Raw genomic sequence first — 9,985 nt, 5'->3', positions numbered from 1 at the left:
TTCCTGTTGTTCCTGCTGTTCAAAATGCCCGCGTCATCTCCGCATCACGGCAACTTTGCTCCGGTCGGAGGCAATCACCAAACTGGTTCCGCGTGTTTTTAATCACACTAACGTACATATTTTGCGACAGCAAATAAAAAAAATTAATTATGAATGCTATATTCAAATAAATTCATAATATAAAATTGTCTTCAAAACGATTTTAATGCCTGTAGGATTACAATTTAATGCTTTTTTAATGCCATTTAAGGCCCTAATTATCGCAAAATCCTTTTAATGCTTTTTAATGCCCCGCGGAAACCCTGTTTTAACCCATTTAATCCACAATAGTGACCGTAAAAAAATGTTTAATTTCTAAGGCTATAAAAATGTTACTAAATGATCTATCAATGCATTTCCAGCAGATATTGCAATAATAAAGGGTCTCAATGAAATATGTGCAGTGTCGCATGTTTACTGTAAATTGTCACATGACCAGAGCTGTTTACTTCCTGTTTGCGCCAAGAGAAGAGGATGGCAGCAAGAAAGCTCCCAAAGAATATGTTAGTAAAGTATGTTAACATAAAGATAGGACATAGATTTTTGGTACACATCATGTTTAAGGTGTCTAGTATTGATATATGCATTTGCAATTACTCAACTTTGTTTAATGTGGTCATAGAACTCACAAACATGTCAACGGCAACAATAGTGACCGGTGGGATAACCCATTGTATCTACATGCTAATACACATAGGCTAACTGTTCTACCTTACTTTCTGCTGCTACCTAACTTTCTACCTAATTTTACACACAGACACACACACAGAAACACACACACACACGCACGCACGCACGCACACACAGACACACACACACACACACTGCACAGGTCAAATAGACCTATATTCAGTCTGTCCAATGGTTGATACAACTCACACAAACACACACACACACACACACACACACACACAGAGAAAAACACACACAGAAACACACACACAGAAACACACTGCACAGGTCAAATAGACCTATATTCAGTCTGTCCAATGGTTGATACAACACACACACACACACACACACACACACACACACACACACACACACACACACACACACACACACACACAGAAAAACACACACAGAAACACACTGCACAGGTCAAATAGACCTATATTCAGTCTGTCCAATGGTTGATACAACACACACAAACACACACACACACAAACACACACACACACACACACACACACACACACACACACACACACACAAAAACACACTGCACAGGTCAAATAGACCTATTCAGTCTGTCCAATTGTTGATACAACACACACACACACACAGAAACACATACACAAACACACTGCACAGGTCAAATAGACCTATATTCAGTCTGTCCAATGGTTGATACAACACACACAAACACACACACACACACACACACACACACACACACACACACACACACACACACACACACACACACACACACACACACACACACACACACACACAGAAAAACATATTTGTTTTGTGGCTACTTAAACATACGAGAGTAGTTTTTTTCCCCGTTTCTAAAAAAAAAAAATCCCAAATCTGTGACCCTGGTCTTTATTCGGAATATGTTCTATAAAAATAAAAAGCATTTGATTTATCATTTGCGATGTCCGTTTAAGCATTTGATTTGCCATTTTCGATGTTGGTTTTAGCATTTGATTTATAATTTGAGCATTTGATTATTTAACTAGAAAAAAAAGTTTGTTGAGACAAACTTTAAGTTGGCTTGAGAAAGCCGGACCAGAGAGTTTAAAGAAGTTAAAAGTAGTTAGAAGTTTTAAGTAGTTTGAAGTTTAAAGTAGTTTAAATTTTGATTGATAAATTAGTTAGAAAGAAAGAATAGTTAGAAAGAAAAAAGATTAGTTAGAAAGAAAAAGAAAGAAAGATTAGTTAGAAAGAAAGAAATATTAGAAAGAAAGAAAAAAAATAGTTAGAAAGAAAGAGAAAGATAGATAGATTAGTTAGAAAAAAGAAAGATAAGTTAAAAAGAAAGATTAGTTAGAAAGATAGATTAGAAAGAAAGATTAGTTAGAAAGAAAGCAAGCAAGAAAGAAAGAAAAGATTAGTTAGAAAGATAGATTAGAAAGAAAGATTAGTTAGAAAGAAAGCAAGCAAGAAAGAAAGATTAGTTAGAAAAAAGAAAAAAGATTAGTTAGAAAGAAAAGAAAGATTAGTTAGAATGAAAGAGAAAGAAAGATAGATTAGTTAGAAAGAAAGAATGAAAGAAAGAAAGAAAGCAAGCAAGAAAGAAAGATTAGTTAGAAAGAAAGCAAGACAGAAAGAAAGAAAGAAAAATAATAGGTAGAAAGAAAGAAAGAAAGAAAGAAAGAAAAAAGAAAGAAAGATAAGTTAGTTAGAAAGATAGATAGATAGATAGATGGATAGAGAGATAGATTAGTAAGAAAGAAAGATAGATAAGTTAGTTAGAAAGATAGATAGATTAGTAAAAAAGAAAGATAGATAAGTTAGTTAGAAAGATAGATTAGTAAGAAAGAATGAAAGATAAGTTAGTTAGAAAGATAGATAGATTAGTTAGAAAGAAAGAAAGATAGACAAGTTAGTTAGAAAGATAGATAGATTAGTAAGAAATAAAGAAAGATAGATAAGTTAGAAAGATAGAAAGATAGATAGATTAGTAAGAAAAAAGAAAGATAGATAAGTTAGTTAGAAAGATAGATTAGTAAGAAAGACAGAAAGAAAGATAAGTTAGTTAGAAAGATAGATAGATTAGTTAAAAAGAAAGAAAGATATATAAGTTAGTTAGAAAGATAGATAGATTAGAAAGAAAGAAAGATAGATAGATACGTTAGTTAGAAAGATAGATAGATTAGTTAGAAAGAAAGAAAGATTGTTAAGTTAGTTAGAAAGATAATAGATTAGTAAAAAATGAAGATAGATAAGTTAGTTAGAAAGATAGATAGATTAGTAAGAAAGAAAGAAAGATAGATAAGTTTGTTAGAAAGATAGATAGATTAGTTAGAAAGAAAGAAACATTGTTAAGTTAGTTAGAAAGATAGATTAGTAAAAAATGAAGATAGGTAAGTTAGTTAGAAAGATAGATAGATTAGTAAGAAAGAAAGATAAGTTAGTTAGAAAGATAGATAAGTTAGAAAGAAAGAAAGATAGATAAGTTAGTTAGAAAGAGATAGGTATATTAGTTAAAAAGAAAGAAAGAAAGAAAGAAAGATAGATAAGTTTGAAAGATAGATGGATTAGTTAAAAAGAAAAAAAGATAGATAAGTTAGAAAGATAGATGGATTAGTTAAAAAGAAAGAAAGATAGATAAGTTAGTTCAAAAGATAGATTAGTTAAAAAGAAAGAAAGAAAGAAAGAAAGAAAGAAAGAAAGAAAGAAAGAAAGATAAGTTAGTTAGAAAGAAAGATAGATAGGTAAGTTAGTTAGAAAGACAGATAGATTAGTTAAAAAGAAAGAAAGAAAGAAATTAAAAGATAGATAAGTTAGTTAGAAAGATAGATAGATTAGTTAAAAATAAAGAAAGAAAGATAAGTTAGTTAGAAAGATATATAGATTAGTTAAAAAGAAAGAAAGAAAGATAGATAAGTTAGTTAAAGATAGATAGATTAGTAAGAAAGAAAGAAAGAAAGAAAGAAAGATAAGTTAGTTAGAAAGATAGATAGATCAGTAAGAAAGAAAGAAAGATAGATAAGTTAGAAACATAGATAGATTAGTTAGAAAGAAAGAAAGAAAGATAGATGTTAGTTAGTTAGAAAGATAGATAGATTAGTAAGAAAGAAAGATAGATAAGTTAGTTAGAAAGATAGATAGATTAGTAAGAAAGATAAGTTAGTTAGAAAGATAGATCAGTAAGAAAGAAAGAAAGATAGATAAGTTAGTTAGAAAGATAGATAGATTAGTAAGAAAGAAAGATAGATAAGTTAGTTAGAAAGATAGATAGATTAGTAAGAAAGAAAGATAGATAAGTTAGTTAGAAAGATAGATAGATTAGTAAGAAAGAAAGAAAGAAAGAAAGAAAGAAAGAAAGAAAGAAAGATTAGTTAGAAAGAAAGAAAGAAAGAAAGAAAGAAAGAAAGAAAGAAAGAAAGAAAGAAAAAGAAAGAAAGCAAGGAATAAAGAAGGATTAGTTAGAAAGAAAGAAAGATTAGTTAGAAAGAAAGAAAGAAAGAAAGAAAGAAAGAAAGAAAGAAAGATTGATTAGTTAGAAAGAAAGATAGATTAGTAAGAAAGATAGATAGATAAGTTAGTTAAAAAGATAGATAGATTAGTTAAAAAGAAAGAAAGATAAGTTAGTTAGAAAGATAGATATATTAGTTAGAAAGATAGAAAGATTAGTAAAAAAGAAAGAAAGATAGATTAGTAAGAAAGAAAGAAATATAGATAAGTTAGTTAGAAAGATAGATAGATTAGTAAGAAAGAAAGATAGATAACTTAGTTAGAAAGATAGATAGATTAGTAAGAAAGAAAGAAAGAAAGAAAGAAAGAAAGAAAGAAAGAAAGAAAGAAAGATCAGTTAGAAAGAAAGAAAGAAAGAAAGAAAGAAAGAAAGAAAGAAAGAAAGAAAGAAAGAAAGAAAGAAAGGAATAAAGAAAGAAAGAAAGGAATAAAGAAAGAAAGAAAGAAAGAAAGAAAGAAAGAAAGAAAGAAAGAAAGAAAGAAAGAAAGAAAGAAAGAAAGAAAAAGAAAGAAAGAAAGAAAGGAATAAAGAAGGATTAGTTAGAAAGAAAGAAAGATTAGTTAGAAAGAAAGAAAGAAAGAAAGAAAGAAAGAAAGATTGATTAGTTAGAAAGAAAGATAGATAGATAAGTTAGTTAAAAAGATAGATAGATTAGTTAAAAAGAAAGAAAGATAAGTTAGTTAGAAAGATAGATAGATTAGTTAGAAAGATAGAAAGATTAGTAAAAAGAAAGATAGATAGATTAGTAAGAAAGAAAGAAATATAGATCAGTTAGTTAGAAAGATAGATAGATTAGTAAGAAAGAAAGATAGATATGTTAGAAAGATAGATAGATTAGTAAGAAAGAAAGAAAGAAAGATAGATAAGTTAGTTAGAAAGATAGATTAGTTAGAAAGATAGAAAGATTAGTTAAAAAGAAGGAAAGATAGATTAGTAAGAAAGAAAGATAGATAAGTTAGTTAGAAAGATAGAAAGATTAGTAAGAAAGAAAGAAAGAAAGAAAAAGAAAGAAAGAACGAAAGATAGGTTAGTTAGAAAGATAGATTAATTAGAAAGAAAGATAGATAAGTTAGTTAGAAAGATAGATAGATTAGTAAGTAAGAAAGAAAAAAAAGATAGATAAGTTAGTTAGAAAGATAGAAAGATTAGTAAGAAAGAAAGAAAGAAAGAAAGAAAGAAAGAAAGAAAGAAAGAAAGAAAGAAAGAAAAAGAAAGAAAGAAAAAGAAAGAAAGAACGAAAGATAGGTTAGTTAGAAAGATAGATTAATTAGAAAGAAAGAAAGATAGATAAGTTAGTTAGAAAGATAGATAGATTAGTAAGAAAGAAAGAAAGATAGATAAGTTAGTTAGAAAGATAGATAGATTAGTTAGAAAGAAAGAAAGACAGATAGTTAGATAGATAGATAGATAGATAGATAGATAGATAGATAGATAGATAGATAGATAGATAGATAGATAGATAGATAGAGAAGGTTTGAAGATAGATAGATAGATGGATAGATAAGGTTTGAAGATAGATAGATGGATAGATAAGGTTTGAAGATAGATAGATAGATAGATAGATAGATAGATAGATAGATAGATAGATAGATAGATAGATAGATAGATAGATAGATAGATATAGAATGGTAGTTTAATTGAGTCTAGGGCTTCAGAGAATTTAGATTTGAGATTTTGGTTTGTGCACTAATGGGCCACCGTAGTCTTGGCTCAATTTGAGCAGTCTGCAATGAAAGTCTATGGGATTTTTATGATTTTTAATATTAATTTTTAAGAAAACCGTAACTCAAACCAGTCTGAAAAGATATAGCACACCAAGTCAGAACAGTATGAAGGTCTGACCCGAGTTTGTAGCTTGAACGGTCTAGGGCGAGTTAGTGTCCCAAAATTTGCGGTCAGAAAAAGAAGAAGAAGAATAATAATAAGTTTAAATAGGATTTCAGTAAGTTGGCTTTCTCAAGCCAACTTAATTATGACAGGTTTATAGCCTACTAGGTTGATAATGAAAATTAAAAATCAAATGCAAGTGCATATTGATTTGTTTGTTTTTTAAACAGTTCATGCTTTCCCGAATGAGAAAATAAAATTGCATTTGAGCATTTGATTTATCATTTGAGCAGGCCACATCCACACATTTCCCTCGTTCTAAAAATAAATTCCGTAAACATAGCGTCGTCTCAAGAAATATCTACGTACACACAAAACCACTGAAAACGATGTAGTCTGCATGCCAGACCATTATGTGGTGCTGTAATTCTGCCACAGAGATAGGCCTACACTAAAAACAGAGAAGACAACCTTGCGCGCTGTATACAATAATATTAGGCTCAGTAGCTGCTTCTTTTCTTTTTTCTTTTCACCAAGAACTTTATTGAACAATATGAACAATAGGCCTGGTACAAAATAGGGATGAGTGATGATATTTGATTAGTTAGTGGATGCATAAAGCTTGCCACAAAGAACCGGCAAAAGTAATAACTATGAATGTGTCAAATAGCCTATAGCAAGGAGACATTTTAATTGTTTATTAATAAACTAGTGTTTTCTGTGTCAGTCTCGGCTGCAAATATGTTGACGATGCTGACTCGCCATCTTTGCAGTAGTGAACGTGCCTATAGAGAGAAATGCACATTTCAAACGGAACCGGATTACATTAGAGAACAGTTGTCTGTTTCTTTTAGTTTTGAATTGTTTTGTTTAAAAGTAAACATTTCAAGCTTTCTGTGGATATATTTATGAGTTTCGGTTCATTTACGAGACGAGCTCCAGTTCACGAGCAATGCAATCACGCCGGCGCCTCCATGTCCTGATTATACTGTCTGCTATATTTGTTAAATTTGCTATATATATTAAGTTCAACGTAATCAACATACACTTCTGGTCAAAAGTTTTAGAACGGTAAGATTTTTTTATGTTTTTAAAAGAAGTCTCTTCTGCTCACCAAGGCTGCATTTATTTGATAAAAACAATAAAAAACAGTAATATTGTGAAATATTATGACAATTTAAAATGACTGTTTTCTATGTTAATATATTTTAAAATGTAATTTATTCCTCAGATGAAAGCTGAATTTTCAACATCATTACTCCTGTCTTCAGTGTCATATGATCCTTCAGAAATCAGTATAAATATGCTGATTTTATGCTCAAAAAACATTCATCATTATTTTCAATGTTGAAAACAGTTGTGTACAATTTTTTTTTAAAATTCTTTGATGAAAAGAAAGTTCAAAAGAACAGCATTTATTTGAAATATAATATTTTCTAACATTATAAATGTCTTTACTGTAACTTTTGATCAGTTTAACTCATCATTGATGAATAAAAGTATTGATTTATTTTATTTATTTCCCCCAAAAATAAAATGAAAATTCTTACTGACCCCAAACTTTTGAACGTTAGTGTTTAATGTTACAAAAGCTTTCCATTTCAGATAAATGCTGTTCTTTTGAACTTTCCATTCATCATAGCATCATGAAATAAAAATGTAAAAAACTGTTTTCAACATTGATGTTATTATTTACTTGATAAATGATTTTGATTTACTCATAAATGTTTCTTGAGCATCAAATCATCATATTAGAGTGATTTCTGAAGGATCATGTGACACAGAACTGGAGTAATGATGCCAAAAATTCAGCTTTGATCACAGGAATAAACTACACTTTACTATATATTTACATAGAAAACAGCTGTTTTAAATTGTAATAACATTTCACAATATTACTGTTTTGTTTGTATTTTCAATCAAATAAATGCAGCCTTGGTGAGCAGAAGAGACTTCTTTTAAAAACATTAAAAATCCGACTTTTGACCGGTAGTGTAGATTAAATTAAAAAATAACATTATTTAAACATAAATATGAAACTAAATACGTTTTATTTAATGGCTACAACACGTAGGCCTACAGTACAGAGAAATTTAAGGTCGGAGTGGAATTTGAGCGAACGCGTTTTACCAGTGAGCATGAGGGGTAGGGCTGCGTTTTTCCAATAATAATCAAATAAATGTCTTAATCAGACAACAGACAAGCATCATAGCATAAGAAAGAAAATATAAAGAAACAAAGAAGTAAAATAAAGAAATAAAATAAAAATCCATTCAAGTAAATAATAACAAAAGAGATAAAAGAGGCTCAGTAGGTTCTGCAGCACGAACACAAGTATGTAGTCCGCAGTTGTTGCTGTTACGTGACTTAGCGGTGTCTGACTGGGCACGTTTCACAACATATACGGATTGGCTGTACACACAAAAACGCAAGGGTGTCGTTTTCAGATTTCTCCACTCTGGGACCCGGTTTAAAAGAATAGCGGTTTCAGTCTCCCGAAACGCCGGATCTGGACGAAACGCCGATACGATACAAAATGTTTACGTATACAGCTAAACGTGTCTCCGTGTGGACAGGGCCTGAGTGAGTAACCTACAGTGGGCAATTGATGTTGAAAAGACATCAAATTGACTTCAAAACCAATCCATGACATTGATTTGATGTAAACTGAATGTCAAACATATCGACCAAACCAATTTCAGTGTGGGTATTAACTTTCTCTTTTCACCTAATTACCACTGGAAGACATTGCCTTTCAAACTGACCTTAAAATGATATGCAGTATCTTGATCAAGTCTTGACTAACTTTTGACGTCAAATTGATATCAAGGTGCCCGCTGGGTAAAAAAGCTTGTTGGTTTAATTAATTACAGCGAAGTTAAGTTAAGATAAACTACATTATTAAATAAGTGCACTAACAGCTGCTGCTCTTCTCTCTTCCCGCTCTCTACATTCATCCTTGATGAATAAAAGTATTGATTTCTTACATTTTAAATCCATCTTTTTGGCGGTTAGTGCAGTTTACAGCACAACAGCTCCGTCTCATCTCTGTTTCTGCTAGATATGCTGTAAAGATTGCTGCTTTCTGCCCCCTAGTTGTGCGCGCATCTCTGTGATGACGTTGCACAGAAACCCATCTATGAGTACATTCATAAGCCACATGTTCACACAAAACATGAAAGCACACAGCCAGTGTAAAACACAAGCTTTTACACAGCACAAGACAAAACACGACATGAAAGCACGCGGCCAATGTAAACACGAACCGTGTGCTACACAGAACACAACAACACACAGCGAACTCGAAAAAACACACGACAAGACAGAGCGCACGAGAACAAGTGAATGCACATCCTGCGCGCTCACAACAGAATACAAACACGCGGAGCATGAATGTCCGAATCCCGGCACAGAACCAAAGCCAAACTAGACCAGGATCCAAACATGGATTACCATGATGATAAATAGTGTACACTTTAAATCAGTGCAGGGCTCCAGACTAACTTTTCCACTGGTTGCACTGGTTCTACTAACTCTCTCAGTTGGTCGCACCAGCACATGATTTGGTCGCAATCTTTTATGTTTTGTTGCTACCACAGTGCATGCCGATGAATAGTTGTCTTAATCTGCATAACCTAGTTTTGCACTGATGTAAAAAGACTGACAGTGACACGAAACCTCATGTTGGAAAAATGTTTTAATATTTTAACTACCAAAAGAAAACCATTATAAAATCCTAATTTATGCGTTTCATCATCAGTGCGCCATGCGCGTGTACATGACTGATAACAGGAACTTTAAGCAGCAGCTGCTGATACAATGGGAACGGTTTCCTGTTGCGCACGCGCTAATTGTGACCGTTTTACAACTACATCGCTGCAGACGCACACAAGTCAAATTCACACTGGAAGCATTTATACAGTGTCAGAGCAGCGGCTCCAAAGCTATATATATAATTGAGCATTT

The sequence above is a fragment of the Scardinius erythrophthalmus genome (assembly GCF_964197995.2).
Source record: "Scardinius erythrophthalmus genome assembly, chromosome: 1".
Taxonomy (NCBI): Eukaryota; Metazoa; Chordata; class Actinopteri; order Cypriniformes; family Leuciscidae; genus Scardinius; species Scardinius erythrophthalmus.
This window is presented reverse-complemented; position numbering follows the sequence as displayed.